This window comes from Chrysoperla carnea, chromosome 5 (genome assembly GCF_905475395.1).
Source record: "Chrysoperla carnea chromosome 5, inChrCarn1.1, whole genome shotgun sequence".
NCBI classification, from domain to species: Eukaryota; Metazoa; Arthropoda; class Insecta; order Neuroptera; family Chrysopidae; genus Chrysoperla; species Chrysoperla carnea.
Window position 1 is genome coordinate 8169460 of NC_058341.1, and position 18053 is coordinate 8187512.

Consider the following 18053-nt stretch of genomic DNA (forward strand, 5'->3'; position numbering starts at 1 on the left):
TTTAACACAATTATTCCCTATCAAGAACTGAATATGGGAAAAGTGGAGCAAATATTCCGGCAAATATTGGATACACTTAGTATTATGTATGTGGTTGATCGGTGCAACCACATATCATCGGAGAAAATAATCCACAAGGTTTGAGATCACACAAAGAATGCAATTTTTCACATTTTTGAAGGGTTTTTATCTTAAAGGTCTATTTACGGTGGAATAATAAAAGTATTACAATCGAAACAGTTATTTTCGCACCCTATCACAGTTTACGCTTCATTCAAGCCCCCACAGGATCCCTTAGACACACATATAACCTTTTACAAAAGAAAATGACAAAATTCAACATGGATCGATAATAAGTAAAATCTTGTGTTTTTACCCCAAAGATTACCAAAAAATACATTATTTTAAATTTTATTAGTAATAAATTTTATTGAAACTAAATCAAGATTACACAAATATTTATGATTGTATAACGGAAGTCCTGCAGGAAGGTATAAAAGTAGGTCGACTCTACGTATATCTATGTAAGTACAGTAAAAGTGTTTTTAGTTAATTCATACTCACTTTTCCACCATTGAAGGTTTTATTTTCTTTTGTTTTTCAATACACATTTAAAACCTTTATTTTTTGTGTGTGTGTAAAAGTTTCTTTTGTTTAGATCATAAGATTAGCAAAAGCAAGTAACCGCCATCAGAGTAGGTACCAGTATGAGATAGAACAATACATTACGTAAGTACACGGTGTAACATTTTAACTATTAAGTCACATGTTTTTTGCCTTTCCTCGACTTGTAAATGTGTTCTTACGTCACATGTAATATCGTTGCACAGTTTGTAACGCTTAATATTTACCGAGATTACTAGAAATTTATATTTGATATTAAAAATAAAGCACCGTGTAGTTTGTTTATAAGGAAGTTTATGAAGTGATCGAGACTACACGATCATTATCAGAACCTTCAGAAGTATAACCGACCATTGTTTTTTTTGTGTTTTCCACAGAAACAAATCATGTGTGACAAAGCATCCCGTGCTTAATTAATGCTGAATGATGCTTTATTTTCTCACTTTTAAAATGAATACTTTTTTGCAACTTTGACTATAAAATATAGTAATTAATTTTCATGTGATACGGTGTAATTTTCTGTGGTCTGCACCAAAATATTAAAATTCATAAAATTGTGAACAAAAGGTAGGATAAGTGAGGTCCAGGAAAGTGGGGAATATGACACGGTAGTCTTTGTTTTTAGAGTCGAAATTGACCAGCAAATCGGCGGGTAAATCCTAGTCATTAAAAAAATTTAAATCATATTAAGAAGAAAGGTGTCGCCCTATAAGCTCAGTTGGTTAAGGCGTAACAAACTCCGTCCGCGATATGCTTAGGGTAGCGGGTTCGATTTCCGCTGTCGCAACAAAATTAATTTAATTAATAGTTGTGATGGGCTGGTGTAGTGCATCGTATATGCTTGAAGGAGGTGCACTCAGCCTCTGAAATTGAGGAGCTGATGAAAAAAAATGAAATTATCAGCGGAAAGGTGGTCAAATACATATATGGTATCACAAGGGGCACTATAGCCTAAGTGTGTCCTTCGTGGACAGCCAATATAACCTAGCCTAACCTAAGAAGAAAGGTGTGTACCATTTTAAATCCACTTAAAAGCTTTTGACTTGTCAAAACAAAGGAGAAACCAGGAAGAAGACACCATCATCAAATTGAACAAATATTAAAAGAGAACTCTTAACTCTAGATAGGTATATTAAATTTATTAAGTCGTTTGTAATTGACGGTGATGTGATTAATGCATGGATGAAGAAGAAAATGTCTTTGAATTTTCCAGTTCCTCTATATTTCCACCCATTCATATACATATTAGTCACGGTTCTTAATGTCGTATTCATTTGTCGTAAACTATTTACTAAAGAGAACAGAATGAAATATTTTAAATTATATGTAATTATTTTATGTTCTTCGGCATCTTTAGCTTTATCTACAGTACGATTTATAGTCAATGTGTTCTGTTCTGCATAGTGCAAAATTCTATGACACATACGAGTGTACGGCAGTACTTCCTTGATGATTTTTAAGTAAAACTGTCCTTAAAAGGTCTTATCACACAACTGTATTTTACAGAAATAAAGTATTCCATTATTTGAAATATTTTTCGAATATATTAACCATAATATATTAAAATTTAACCATAATTTTTGTGTAATTAAAAATTGATAAAGCAGAACTCTGCATATTTTAATTGGTAGCCCATGAACTATTTTAAACTATGTTATCACATAATAAGAACCATTGCGTTAGGTTAAGATCACCGAGGATTTCTTATGACTTGACAAGACAACCTAGCCTTATTCTTTGAAGTTAATCATTATTTGAGGTGACATGAAACAGGGCCCCCTGCCGAAGATACCTAGAAAATAGTATAGAGTTTTACTGACGGTTTCAAATTGTTGACTAAAATATTAAGTACTTTTTTGTTCACTTGAATAACGAACCTTGATATAATATTAATCGAAATCTTACTACATAGTTTAAATCATTCTGTCCTTAGAAAATAGAAAGTAAAATATGTCATATAGATGTTTGATAAATTATAATGTTCATTTTATTTTCATATTTCTTTTACAGATGTAATTTTAGTTGCCTGTCAAAATGTTAAATTGTTCTAATTTAACAGGATGGACATTTTAACAACGAGCTTTTGTCGATTATCGCGTGTTTTAAAATAATAGGTAGCTAAATTAAAAGGCAATCAAAATAATTTTAACGTAAATTAAAAACCTCGCACAATAAGATATTAAAATGTCTTTTTGTGAACTTTTTGAAACCACCCCCAAAAATGTTCTTCTGATCGTTTTTTCGAAATTTTTTAAAGAGAAGTTTTCGAGCTACGTTTATCAAAGCTACGCATGCATATATCATATTTTTAGTATATGACTATGAAAATGGCTTTCTGTGAAAAATTTGTATATCGAATTCAGTCACATATCATATGAAACATATTAAGAATTCAGATTTTCTCAATACATTGCGTTAATGTTCGAACAACCTTAACTAAGATCCTGAAAGAATTGAAGAAATTTGAAAAAATTAGTTTGTTTTTCTATATTCGATAACCACGCCGTAATTTGTTCCAATCAAGCGGCCTAAAACTTCTCAAAGAACTACTACTATCTTTTCCGAAATCCATTATAAAACAAGTGAAAACAAACAATTGACTGAGTTAATTGTTGAAATACCATGCATAGTCAGTGTTGATTTCTTTATCACATTACACATACAAACATGTGACACATACATAACTGATAATCAAGCATAGTACATATTATAAAATTTCCGCCTAATTGGCGCCCTCACGGGTAAACAGTGATGTTTACGAAAAAATGTTTCAAACAAAAGTTGTTTAATTTTTAATAAGGAACATTTTTTACAATTAAACTTTTGTTCTATCTCTAACGGTTTACAAGATGGGTCCTATGGACCCAAGACCCAATTGACCTATGATGCTCATTTACGAACTTGACCTCACTTTTTACGTCCTGAGTACGCTGAGTTGGTTTTTGAGTTATCGTGTCCACAGACGGACGGACGGACGGACGGACAACCGGAAATGGACTAATTAGGTGATTTTATGAACACCTATGACAACATTTTTTTCCTAGCATCATTATTTTTAAGCGTTACAAACTTGGGACTAAACTTAATATACTATTTATATTTCATATATACATGGTATAAAAACAACAACAAATTCAGAATTATTCACTGGAAATAGAAATAACAAATTGCTCGATCTAAAAAAGTTCGAAAAGTTATTGGTAAGGAACCAAATAACTAGTAAATTTGTTTTGTGCGTATGAAATATATAAATTAATGACAATCCTACGTTTTTCCATTTCATGCACACATATGGTTTCTACAATTCTATACAAATTTAAATGTTACCCTTGAGACCATCTCATAAATTTAAATTAACTTCCAAATACACGAAAAACATACAAAAATCTATGACAAAAATAAAAAAACAAATATCAAATTAATTCAATTAAATCAATATTTATATTATAATCAATAATTTCAACATACAAAAATCATTTTTGCTGATTTATTATAACGTATTTACAGGATGTAACAGAAAATATGATATTGTTATTTAATTTTGTATTTTTCTCAATATAGTGGATTCGCAATTCTATTAACCTAATCATGAACGAATATTTTTGTCAAATTTTTACAAAAGATGAGGAAAGAAACATCGGAAAATTCCACCAAATAAGGCTAGAGAAAATATAGTCTATAAGTGAGACCCACCTCGAATTTGTAAAGTTTGTAGCTCGCGAGAAGAAGAAAGTTTATCCCACTTCAGTGTATTCTTAAATACTAAATTAAATTAGCTCTCCATTAAATTAGCTTTCAAACGAAAAAAAAATCAAAGTCTGTTCATCCGTTAAGGCGCTACGATGCCACAGACAGACAGACAGATACACACATACTGCGGTCATACTCATAACACCCCTTTTAGAAATTAAAATCCTAAACATCTATTCTTCTCTAGGGCATCCATGGGCAAACGTGGCTTAGAGAAGCCACTCAGACTTCTGTAGCAGTGTCAAACAATAATACGAGTAAGACAGAGAGATAACATTTTTTTTTCTACCTATCTTATTACTATTAGAGAAACTGAGATAGGTAGAAGAGTCGTATACCTCTCTCACTTCCTCCTCTATGAGCAATGCAGACTTGCATAAGGAGACACACAATAAACTTTATGGCACACAATAAACTTATAACAATGGTGGCTTTGACTTAAAATAACTCGCCCACGCCTGCTCTAGGGTTCCTAAAAGAACACAAACAACCAAATGTTTATGAACTACAAATATAAAAGTAATTCAATTATATCAATATTTGTTATAAATAATCAATAATTTAATTAACCAACAAAATAAAATTATTTTATTACAAAATAATATAGGTCATCAAATAAAATTATTCGTAATTAATGATATTAAATATAGAAACAACAAAAAAAAAACTTTATTTTACACACAAAGCACAAAAAAAAAAACTCTTTTGTAGTACTAAAATGCTAATGGGAAAATCAATATGGCTGCGGCGCGACGAACGTAGCCATTAAACGCTTTCTGTATAACAAAAATGCTATTACTATTATACGTATAATTATTATATGAAAGGATATATTTTGTTTTATATTTTTTTATAGTGATAGTATCACTTGATTTTGTTACCCGTTTTGGTTTGTACCATAAAACGTATCCAATCGCTGTTAATAAGGTTAAGCCTTCGATATTTCGATAATCGATTTCAACAGTTATTTGCAGGAAACACTAATTTTAAAGCCTTTAATCTTAAGTGTCATCCATTCACTCGCAAACTCTTTAGTTTACTCAATACTGAAAAAATTTTTTAACCTCTTGCGCGGTAGAAGCGAGAAAAAGAGCAAAATCTGCTAGAATCTTCGATACCCATTTCGTTTCGCTTTTTTTTTCATTTTGTTACCTGTAGGAATAAAAACGATTAACAATCAACATCGCATTTGCACTTAAAAAAACATTTTCCTTAAAAAACTGATTATGTCAAAATAAAAAAATATGAAAACGGAAATGTTAATGGGTGAAAATATTATACATAAAAAGAAAAACATTATTATTAATGTTTACAACAAAGATATTATCACAGAAAAAAATATATACCGACAACGGAAATAATAAATGTGATTCATTATGTACGCATGCGTATACTTGTAGTAAGTATTATGAAAATGTAATTTGGGATGGTTATTTTTTAAAGTAGTGTAATAAAAACTCCGGGAAAATGTGATTAAATTTCCGAAATATAAAAAAAAAACTTTTTATTCCACAATAAAGAAATTTTTTATTGAAAATTAGGAAAGAAATCGTTTTTTCTGTTATTGACTCGATTAATTTTCAAGTCCTTCTTCAATTTAATCATATTTTTAACCACCAAATCAAACCAAAAAGCGTCGTTATAAGTTTGACCGTTTTGTGTCTGTGTGTGGCATCGTAGCGAATTGACAGATGAACCGATTTGAATTGTTTTTGTTTTGTTTGTAAGATAATTTAATGGGGAGTGTTCTTAGATACTTCACTTGTAATGAGTAACGAAGCCTTGCTTATACTTCATTGATTCGTTAAAAGACTCAAAAGAGGAAATCGGTTTAGAGTAGAATGAGGTTATATTTCGGTAGCCATAACAGATCGAAAAATTCGTTTCCCATTTTTTGAAACAGCTTCGTTGGTTTTCAATAACAAAAAGGTTGAAATAAAGACCTGATCTTTTAGGTAAACATGCAAATTTTCTGTGGTTTAGAAATATTTCAGGAGTGTGCCTATCCAAAATGGAAGTGGATATCGTGTATTCCAAAAGGACTGTGAATGGACATGTGCCCTTAACTTGCAAATTTCACTTGCTTTTAAATTTTCTCAGACTGAGAGGGAATAGCGAGAAAATGAAGAACTAAAATTTGTAACCATCTAAAAATTTTTCGCACTTTTGCGACAGCTCCTACTGAAATACCATCTAAGTTCGATAAAAATTTTTATTTATCTTTTATAGGTCAAAAGTATTAAAATGGAATCAACAGTCTTAAAAACATATACAAAACAATCATAAATTTTTCTAAACAAATTTTCCCATAAAATTTGTCGTTTCAGAAAAATGTATACACAACTTTCATTTTTTATGAGTGAAAATTTTATTTACAAAAAATATATTTCCACGTTAAAAATACTCTTGTTCGTAAACGTGACAATGAAAATATTTTTTATACAAAGGTCAGTAGACCCTTTTATATACTTAATGGACTGACTTTTTTTTTAAATAAAAAGGTATATTTTTCTTTTAATCTACGCAATTCCTTAAAAAAAAACATTTATCCCTATTGTCGGTAAACATTTACAGATATGATAGGAAAAACATTTTTAATGATAATACTTTTTCTTTCGGAACACATAAGGGCAAGTCAAGTATTTTTTTACGAAGAGTTATTTTTAGATTTAGTATTAAATTCTGTTTGATGCAGGCGTTTACAGGGTTACACATTTATAGGATCAATATACTTATACGAAGTATGAAAAATAGATGAGTTTTCATTATAAATAAGCTTTTAAGGAAAATAATAGTTTATCAAATATAAAAGCACCATTTCATTCGTGGAATCATCAGAGAAAAAAGTTTATCATCTATAAAAGATAGCATTTTGGTTCAAATATATTACACTACGATAATTAAAGATCTCGAACAGCGTACATTAGATAGTCATTAAAAATTGCAAAATATAAACAAGTGAAAACAAACAATTGACTGAGTTAATTGTTGAATACCATGCATAGTCAGTGTTGATTTCTTTATCACATTACACATACAAACATGTGACACATACATAACTGATAATCAAGTATAGTACATATTATAAAATTTCCGCCTAATTGACGCCCTCACGGGTAAACAGTGATGTTTACGAAAAAATGTTTCACACAAAAGTTGTTTAATTTTTGATAAGGAACATTTTTTATATTTAAACTTTTGTTCTATCTCTAACGGTTTACAAGATGGGTCGTACGGACCCAAGACCCAATTGACCTATGATGCTCATTTAAGAACTTGACCTCACTTTTTACGTCCTGAGTACGCTGTAAAAATTTCAGCGCGATATCTTTTTTCGTTTTTGAGTTCTCGTGTACACAGACGGACGGACGGACGGAAATGGACTAATTAGGTGATTTAGTGAACACCTATGACTTAATTTTTTTCCTAGCATCATTATTTTTAAGCGTTACAAACTTGGGACTAAACTTAATATACTATGTATACTTCATATATACGTGATATAAAAAGTATACACTAAGGCACAAGAAACGTCAGTGTTGAAGTCTAATTAAAAAACCATTATAACAAAATTTTATTTTAACATCTAAATAGTTCAATTTTATTGAACAATATAATACCTACCAATTATAAATGTTTAAACGTACAAAATGAGATTTCCTAATAATGTGGTTTTAAATAATAATTCGATTTCATTTAGCAAACAGTAATCCAAGTAATAATGACGTCATAGGTAAAAGCCAATATTAATACCTACTACTTAAATAAATAAACAATAAGTTTTTTAATGAATATATTATAGGGTAAGGTAGCCAGCTCTAGCTATAGCTATAGTAGAACTAAAGAGACCTTTAGATTACCTTGAACACATAAATAAATAAAGGCCATTTCAGATTACTTTACATTAACACGTTATGCGGTTACTATCAAATATTCTATTGATATAGAATGGTCTGTTAAGGATGTATGAGCATGGTAGTGGGGGCACAAATTTAAAAATAGATATTTTCAATTTTGATGATAAATTTATATTATTACTTGACGATATAAGACGAAAAGTAAGAATAAAATTTTTCGATATCTGGCTTAATTTTCAAAATATCGAAAATTGAAAATTTTGTTTAATTATTTAGCTTTCGATATTTCGAAAACCAAGACACATATCGAAAAATTTTATTCTTATTTTTCGTCTACATTCATGAAGTTATAACAAAATTCATCATCAAAGTTGAAAATAAGATAAAAATAATTTCAACCCTTAATCTACCCTGCTCTTACATCCCTTATATGGACGGTGACACTTAGTTTTTTTCTTTTCTAATTCATTGCTAATATGTTTACTTTCTATTAAAAAGTTTTTTTTAAATTTGTTTTCATTCATTCCAAATGAAAATTATCAAAAACTTCTAAAATATGTCGTTTTTTGAGATTCCTCCATAAGAGCCAATGTATTTTATATCGATTTTTAATGACTTTTTTCTTAAAAATTTGCACGGATACCTAAGCTGAAATTTTAACCACATATTCTTTGAGTTAAAGACTACCTACAAACAAATTTTGAGCCTTTAAATCAAACATTGTAGTCATACTCATGAATCCATAACAAGTTTAAGTCCTTAAAACTTGTTTTCTTATCACTGGCTTCATTTTCGAGGCACATTCTATACATTCTAAGATAATTAAGATTAAAATTGTAAAATAAATAAGTTATTAAATATGAAAATTTCTAACATACCGTTTGTTGGTGTTTGCTGATTATTATTAAATTGATATACCAGAAAATGTTTTCAGGCGTTGCTGCTTCTTGTTATGTGAAGCTATAATATTATAATAGGAAACTAAGTAGATGCTACCGTATTTCAGTTGCTACGGCTACGATCCTATGTTGTAATCTGTTACTACCACTAAGAACAACGTTCGTATTTACTACTATATTCACTTCACTACGATGATAATAACGATGACGTTGTTGTATTAATAATAATGATACCAATTTGTGTGAATGTAGCAACATCTGAAAGTAGAAAATTATATATACATAAGTTATTATTATTTAAAAATATGATAGAAATTTTATAAAATATATTAAATTTAAATTCAATTATATTTTATTTTAACAAAGTATGATATTTATTAGTTCGCTACGTTTTAAATATGAAAAGACTGTTGGAATATAACGAAGTTATATCAGAATGCAGAAAATGAGATGAGAATAATTTGCATATAAAATTTCATTTTATAAATATTAGCGTTTTTCCGAAAGAAAAGGAGCTGATGTTGGAATTCTGAAAAAATTTCTTCAAATGTTCATTGATCCTACCTAATAGATGTCAAAAATGACCATCGTTATTTATATATATGTCAGGGTTCGAGGATATATATCATGATATATATCCGATATATATCCGATATATATCACGTGAATTTTTATGATATATATCAATACAAAAATGATTTAAAAAAATTTAATATAATTTAGTAATTTTTGGCGTTTGTTACCGTATTTCTACTTTCCAAATTTTGATGGCATTGGAGTAGAGTTAAAACCTACTAATACTAAGCTCAAATCGTGTCGTGTCAGAAAAAGTTCGTTACTAAAGAGAAAGTTTAAGTAAGATTCAGAATCGGAAGATGATCTAGCTTTATCTTCCTTGCAGTCAAACCAAGCACAATTATGAAATGACATTTTTTTATTTTTTATTTGATAATTAACAGTTTATTACGAATGACTGATGACTGATTTGATAATTAAAAGACTGATTATACTCTAGAGTTATTATTTGTAATGTTTATTTTTTTGTTGCCTAAGTGTAGGTATGACCATTGACTGATAACAATTTATAAAATTGTTTTGTGTTTTAAAGTTGATTTTTATTTATAAAAATCTTATTATTTTTAATTGATTTTGCCTGATCTAGAAGAATATTTTATGTTTTGGTTTCATTTGTCTGATTTTAAGTGCCTAAGTAAATAAAACCTTTAAAAAAATTAAGTTTTTTTTAAATATCAAAATATCATAATCACTGATTGATAACGTATTGAAAAAAAAAGTTAGTAAGCTTTTGTCACAATTTTGTACAAATTTAAACTATTTTTCGCTAGGTTGATTGCACTAATTAAACCAAATCAAAAATAAATCACATATCCCAAATTACCTAAATACGATAATAAAGCCACAAATTTTATTAAATTAATATTACATATTCTGTATATCTATGTAATAATAACAATAACAACAAAAATATTGAGTATTAAATTTGGACAACAAATCTATCTAGTACATTATCTACTAATTATAAGTCCATGCTAGTGTAATAACAGTAACAGTGCAGTGTTTAGATTTAAATAGTTTAAATAGTTATTGAACTGTAAAATAATGATCAAACCGAACCACATATACAACAATACACAGAACTATTATTATCAATTGAAAATAATATAATCTATGATTTTTGGTGGCTCCAAAAACCAATATTCATATAAATATTTAATCACAAACTACAAAATATATTATTTGGTTATATTTTGATTACATTTTTTATTGGTATATAAATTATGATATATAAATTTATCGTTTTCGTCTCGAAAATCCTAATCATGTGTGTGTGATGCAAGTGACAAATTCTCAAAAAATTATTATTATTTCAAAAATCAATAATACATTTAAAAAAATTTGGGATGTGAATTCTAATGAGTTTCTTATACTCAAAGTTTCTTGTAAGTCAAAATCAATTCAAGGATAATCAATATAGAATTAATGAAATGAGTATGAGTATCCTAAATACAAAATTTCAACATTCCACGGCCAATAATTTTTGAGCTATGTCAGATATTAAAAAGGGAAGTAGCGTTGTTAAAACAATCACAAGTCCAAAATTTCTACATTCTAGGACTAATTATTTTTTATTCTGTGAGAATTCTATTTATTTATATACTAACAGTTAGCCAACCCACTTCACTGGATAACTGTAATTTTAAATACAAAGACTATTGCGTTATAAAATTTCACTTTTCCATCATCACTTATCCCCGCTAATTTCGTTGATATTAATTTTTTTTGAAAACAAAATATTGCCCATGCGGCCCATAACGCAGCTTTCTACAGGTGAATCCAATGAAACCCTTGGAAAACTTTTGGAAAAAATTTTTTTTCAATGAATACAATTTACGTCTGACCTCTGAAATTATTGGTCTGACCTTTAAGGCTCGCACAAATGACGGCTTGTTTAATGTTTAATTGCTGATATTAACTACTGTCTGGAAATTATATTTTAATCTAAATTAACCCGGAAATACGTTTAGAAACAAAAAAATTGTAAAAAAACAAAAATAATTTTCATATCGATGTAAAAATAAACTAATTGTAAGCTTTAATCTTCAGTTATTACTTTGAAAACTTTGTTAATGAAAAAAAATTACAAAAATAAAAAATTATATGATGTTTATTTCTTCACTATATACGGTAAAATATTATCAAATTTGTTAAATTATAAACTTTAAAGCTTCTTATTTCGTAAAACTTTTTAAATGTATATGAAGAAAGTTCTTTGAGCTTTGAATTTTAATGTAAACAAATTTTTATATCGCTATGAAAATATTCTAGGTCTTAGATGTGTTACGATTTGTGTTTTTGGAGAGCTGTTTCTCGTTAATAATTTTCATGAGAATAGTCCCACACAATTAATTTATTTTGATAGTTGAGGATTTGATAATTAATTTTTATTGATTTGCTTCTCCGAATTGTAAATATATTTATTGTAATATTTATCATGCAAGTACAGTAATCAAATATATATATATGCAGAGTAATCAAACTATTCAATAAATATTTGACTAATATGCAATACGCATATAAAATATATGTACACAAATGTACAAGATGTTCCAGAAATAGATTTTTGCTAAATTTTGCCTTGATAATAAAAACGTAATATTTTTATTTTTTTACTTTGTGTTTTTATATTTAATAGTTGCTTTGCTCGTAAGGGCATTCCTCCTATCCCCGTGGTGGCCTTGGGCCTTGGCTATGCGTCACAGAATAACATTGCAATGAAAAGGTTGAAGTTTTCCAATTTTTATTGAAGGTTTCAAGCAATTAACTGTCGAATTTAAATGTCATTGAGTCAATAAGTAGGTTAGTTAGTGGTTTAAGTTAAAACCAAGCACTTAATCCATGTAAATTGAAACGGACACTAATTTGAAACTGGAATTGCCAATAGGGGATCCGTTTAAATTTCTTTTTATCACATCAGATGAATAATTCTTACTTCACGAATAGTAAGGTGAAGTTGGTTTTTAAGAATATTTACTAGTATGCAAGTTATGAATATTTAAAATTCCTAATTAAACAAAGAGGAAGATACCTACTAGTGACGTCATACGTGTGTATCGCCATAGAGATTACATATAAAACTTTGTTTTGCTAAAAAGAGGTGGTCATCTTTGAATGCAATCTTTGATTGCTTATAACTTCTTCGTTTTTTAATCAATTTTCATTTCACTTTAAAATTTTGTCATGGTATCAAGTCTAACTTTACATTTTTATGGGTAATTCGACATCAAGATTATCCACTAGCCATGCCAATAGCGATATGTTTATTATACAGTAAATGTTAAACACAATGAACAGAAGTTCGATTTCGAAAAAATCCCAAACGCTTTTGCTAGTATAAAATCTAAAATTCCTCTTTTGCTTCACTGTGTTCCACCATTACTTTTCACAATCGTTTACGACTGTTAACAGATTTATGTAGACAGCCCTAAAATATGATGATGTACGACCTAAAAGGATGTTTTAGTACAGTTGTTGATTTAATTTTAATATACGGGTGGGTTTACGTCCAAGGAATGTCTATGTATATAATATGTATTTATGTATGTAGATATATACATGTGTGTTTGCATCATTAATTTTCATCAATCAAATCCACAGACGCAAACACCATACACATAGAATATGCGAATTCGATGTGGTCGTCGTTGACGCCGTGTCTGTCCAATTCAACCAGTGTTTGCTGTATCGTTTTCAATGAGGTTATAATCAATTTGTTATTTATATGAACGGAAATAATATAAAGGAATTCTATAATATATGTTCATGATGGAATACATTTGGTGTAAATAGTGCTATCAATACATAGTGTAAAACAAAGTTTCTTCCGGCTGTCTGTATCAATCATATCCATATGTATGCTTAGATCTTTAAAACTACGCAACGAATTTTGATGCGGTTTTTTCTAATATATAGAGTGTTTTAAGAGGAAGGCTCTTATGTATATATAATACATGCATAATATTGTAGAATAAGGAGTTGAAGGGGATATGCAACAAAAACTTAAAAAGTTGTGCATCGATTAAGCTCAAATATTGACAAGATATACAACCAGCTTCAAGGATTGTTTTTATCTATTTTTATTTTTCGGGAGAGTAAAAAGATGGAGCGAGAAAGTGGAGATGAATAATCGAATATTTTAAAATAAATCCAAGTAATTCTTCTAATGTCAAAAACTCAAAGTTTTAAATTTAAACTGCAAAAAACTGAAAAAAGTCAGATTGAATACTCCTTTAAGAGGTCCAAATATCATACCAAAAAAGCAGCTTTGCATCACGATTTAATTTGCATTTTTTGTAAGATTTTACTGGCGTATATTTTATTTTTAGAAAAAATTTGATTTCTGCACCCAAAAATAAAGCCGCAGAAATTGTGAAAACAAGTCAGGGTAGGGGAAGTAAAGGCTATAGTACGGACGACTTTGTTTTTAACCCCTTTGTTTTAAAATTTTACCGCTATATGGGTCTGTCTGTGACATCTTAGCGCCTAAACGGAGGAATTGATTTGGAATTTTTTTATTTGAAAGGTAATTTAATGGGGAGTGTTCTTAGCTTTAAAGTTTTAAGTGCGAGTTTAGAGTTCCGTACCCGAAACTTTGTCGGGGATTTTTTAAAATTTTATAAATTTCACTTGTTAAAGTTGAAGTTGCTCAGCAAACACGACATTTATTGACTGTTATGCGGTACAAAGTTCGTCGAGTCAGCTAGTACTGTACAAAATACAAATGACTATCGCCATATTTTTTTAGACAAAAAAAAATATCTAGTGAAAAATTACAAAGCTCGTTTTACACAAAGTTGGCAACATTGAACACACAAAAAAAAACGAAGATGCAATAAAACAAGAAGTTGGATAAATGAAATATTGAAATGTCATAATGAAATATATATACTTTGTGTGTGTGTGTGTGTGTGTGAAATATAATGCGATTAATATTATTACAGCTATGAGCACAACCAAGTACCTAACGATAGATACTAACACCACGCAGGAACCATCGCGCATCGCACCAAACCAGGAAGAAGAAGACAAAAAAACTTTGTTCTCTGAATTTTTTTTATTGAAAAATATTTTTTAATATCAAATTTATATAAAATATTATGGTTGTCTGTCTGTCTGTCTGTGTGATATGGAGAAAATATATAGAGTAGAAGTTCCGTTGTGTGCACGATGAGCTTTATCAAAGTTTGTATTTTTTTAAAGTTTTAACATAAATTATATAAGTTTTTTTTATCGTACAGGAATTACATGCAGCATGTTACAACAGAAGTTCATAAATTTTTGGATGTTTTAAAGTTGTCCCTTGTGTTTTGGTCGGTTGAACTGTTCGTAAAATTCTACTTCTATTTTCAAATCGACCAGCTATTAATTACATTGAAAAGTGGTTTCACTCAAGTGTAATTCAATCAAAGCACTTACCACAATCCGAGTTAAGAAAATCTAATATTTCTTCCCTTAATACATATCTTGAAATTTAGAACAAGATATTATATATTATAAGTATGACCACTATGTGTGTGTGTGTGTGTGTGTGTGTGTGTGTGTGTGTGTGTGTGTGTGTGTCTGTCTGTCTGTGACATTGTAGCACCTAAACGGAAGAACCGATTTTTTTCGTTAAAAGGATAATTAAATGAAGAATGTTCTTAGCTACGTTCCAAGTGTAAGTTTAGGGTTCTGTTCTCTGAACAACTATTAAATAGGTCATGATCCTCAAAATTATTTCATTTTGGAGCAGGCTTTGAGGAAAAGAACCATCGATATTTCAAAAACCAAGGCAGATATCGAAAAATTTTTTGCTTTTTTTCGTCTACATTCATGAAGTTATAACAAAATTCATCATCAAAGTTGAAAATAAGGTACAAATAATTTCAACCACACCTTGGCGTTCGTACTACCTTAACTGGACAGTTGTTACTGTCAATAGTTTTTAAGAGAGGATCGGAATAATGTTGCTAATTTGATGTTAAAAATGAAATTTTGAGCTTTTAAGCTTTTAAGAAATGATGAAGCAAAAACTTAACAATACGAAATATCTCACAAATGGAAAATGCAATAATTTCATAGTTATAAACGAAAACGATAAACAGCATAAATAAATAAAAACATTAATTTTATCATCATTATTCGTTCGTTATCAATTTGTGTTCTTGTGTCTATAATGTATAACAAATCGAGTTTAAAAATAAAAAAATTATATTTTATTCAAATGTAAAATACATCTTTATATTTTATTTACAAGTGTATATAATTCATATCTCTCTGCGTTTGTCGCATGAAAAATGTCAACATTACTACCAGTACTAGGCTAGAATAGATCTGTTCCAAAGATATATGATACTTTACTGCTTGTCACAGAGAAATAGATGAATGAACCAAGTTCTAAAGCTTTATGTAAATAATTATACAAAACTTTATTTTAAAACCATGTATATATGAAATATATATCGTAAGGTATACTAAGTTTAGTCTCAAGTTTGTAACGCTTAAAAATATTGATGCTATGAACAAAATTTTGATACAAGTGTTCATAAAATCATCTAATTAATCCATTTCCGGTTGTCTTTCTGTCTGTGGACACGATAACTAAAAAATGAAAGGAGATATCAAGCTGAAATCGTGAGGCTAAGTTCGTAAATGAGCAACATAAGTCAATTGGGTCTTGGTTCCGTAGCACCCATCTTGCAAACTGTTTGAGATAGAAGTTTCAATGTAAAAAATGTTCTTTATAAACTACACACACGAATATGGCTTTCTAAGAGTTGCTATCATTTTTTACTGCTTACATAACGTAAAATAACAAACAATTGCGTAATCAAAACTGACTAAACACAACATAGTATTTCAACAGTTAACTCAGTCAATTGTTTGATTTCACTTCATCTGACTTCTAGTAAACCAAATAAAAACTATATAATTAATTTTTCGTTTAAGCCACTTCCTATTTTTTTTACACGGCAAATTTCTGTTCTCTATTGGACCAAATAAAAATTAATTTTTCATTTTAGCCACTCCCTATTTTCTTACATATATAATTACATATATAATAGTAAACTCCTAATTTTTAGTAAACCAAATACATAAAATTAATAAAATAAATTTTTCAATTTAGCCACTTCCCATTTTCTTAGACTGTAAACTGCTGACCCCTAGTGAACTAAATAAAAATTAGAGAACTAATTTTTCGTTCTAGAAGCTAATTAAGTTAATTTTTTCTTTAACCACTTCGAATTTTTTTACATAGCCAATTTCTTACCTCTAATAAAGCAAATAAAGATTCTAGAATCTTTTTCTAAATCATTCATCTTTTGAAATGCAAAGTTACTAACATTAAGGATGTATGAGCATGACAACAATGTTTGATTTAAAGGCTCAAAATTTGTTTGTAGGTAGTCTTTTACTCAAAGAATATGTGGTTAAAATTTCAGCTTAGGTAACCGTGCAAATTTCTAAGAAAAAAGTCATTAAAAATCGATATAAAATACATTGGCTCTTATGGAGGAATCTCAAAAAACGACATATTTTAGAAGTTTATGATAATTTTCATTTGGAATGAATGAAAACAAATTTAAAAAAAACTTTTTGATAGAAAGTAAACATATTAGCAATGAATTAAAAAAGAAAAAAACTAAGTGTCACCGTCCATATAAGGGATGTAAGAGCAGGGTAGATTAAGGGTTGAAATTATTTTTATCTTATTTTCAACTTTGATGATGAATTTTTCATGAATGTAGACGAAAAATAAAAATAAAATTTTTCGATATGTGTCTTGGTTTTCGAAATATCGAAAGCTAAATAATTAAACAAAATTTTCAATTTTCGAACTTGATCAATATCTATTTTTAAATTTGTGCCCCCACTACCATGCTCATACATCCTTAAGGGGGTTGGGTTTCAAACTAAATGACAATACTTTATTTTTTTTTTTAAATAAAGTAAAATCATGATGATGATGATCGTCAGTTGTATAGTTTAGTGTTTATGTTATTTGCATAAAATAAACAATGTAACAAACATCAGTTTTATTCCTGTTTTTGATGATACTGTTACTGTTACTGTTACTGCTAGCTATTCCATGTTCTATATTTTAATGACGTTTCATTTATCATTTTACAACGATCATATTTTTTAAAGTATATCATCACTTTCAATACACTGTTCTTAATGGAATATCATATACAATCAAACAGGGTGTCTCAGAATGTTCAAAAATTATATTTTGATCTAGATAGGGTGGTTAAAATCCGAAAAAATTGATTGATGAACTATCACGAGTTCCACGATAGTTTATCAATCAAGGGCTACTATTAGAGAATAACTAACATGAAAAATGAAAAATATAACCCTAAAT

General features: G+C 28.9%; 1 protein-coding gene across 2 annotated transcripts in view; it reads right to left on the minus strand.

Annotated features, from left to right (window-relative positions):
• Positions 1–18053, minus strand: part of LOC123300041 (stress-activated protein kinase JNK) — a 137597-nt gene that overhangs the window by 96092 nt on the left and 23452 nt on the right. For both annotated transcript variants that reach the window (XM_044882506.1, XM_044882508.1), the window contains exon 2: positions 9110–9388. The gene's annotated coding sequence lies outside the window, so the exon portion shown is untranslated. The remainder of the gene's footprint in view (positions 1–9109; positions 9389–18053) is intronic.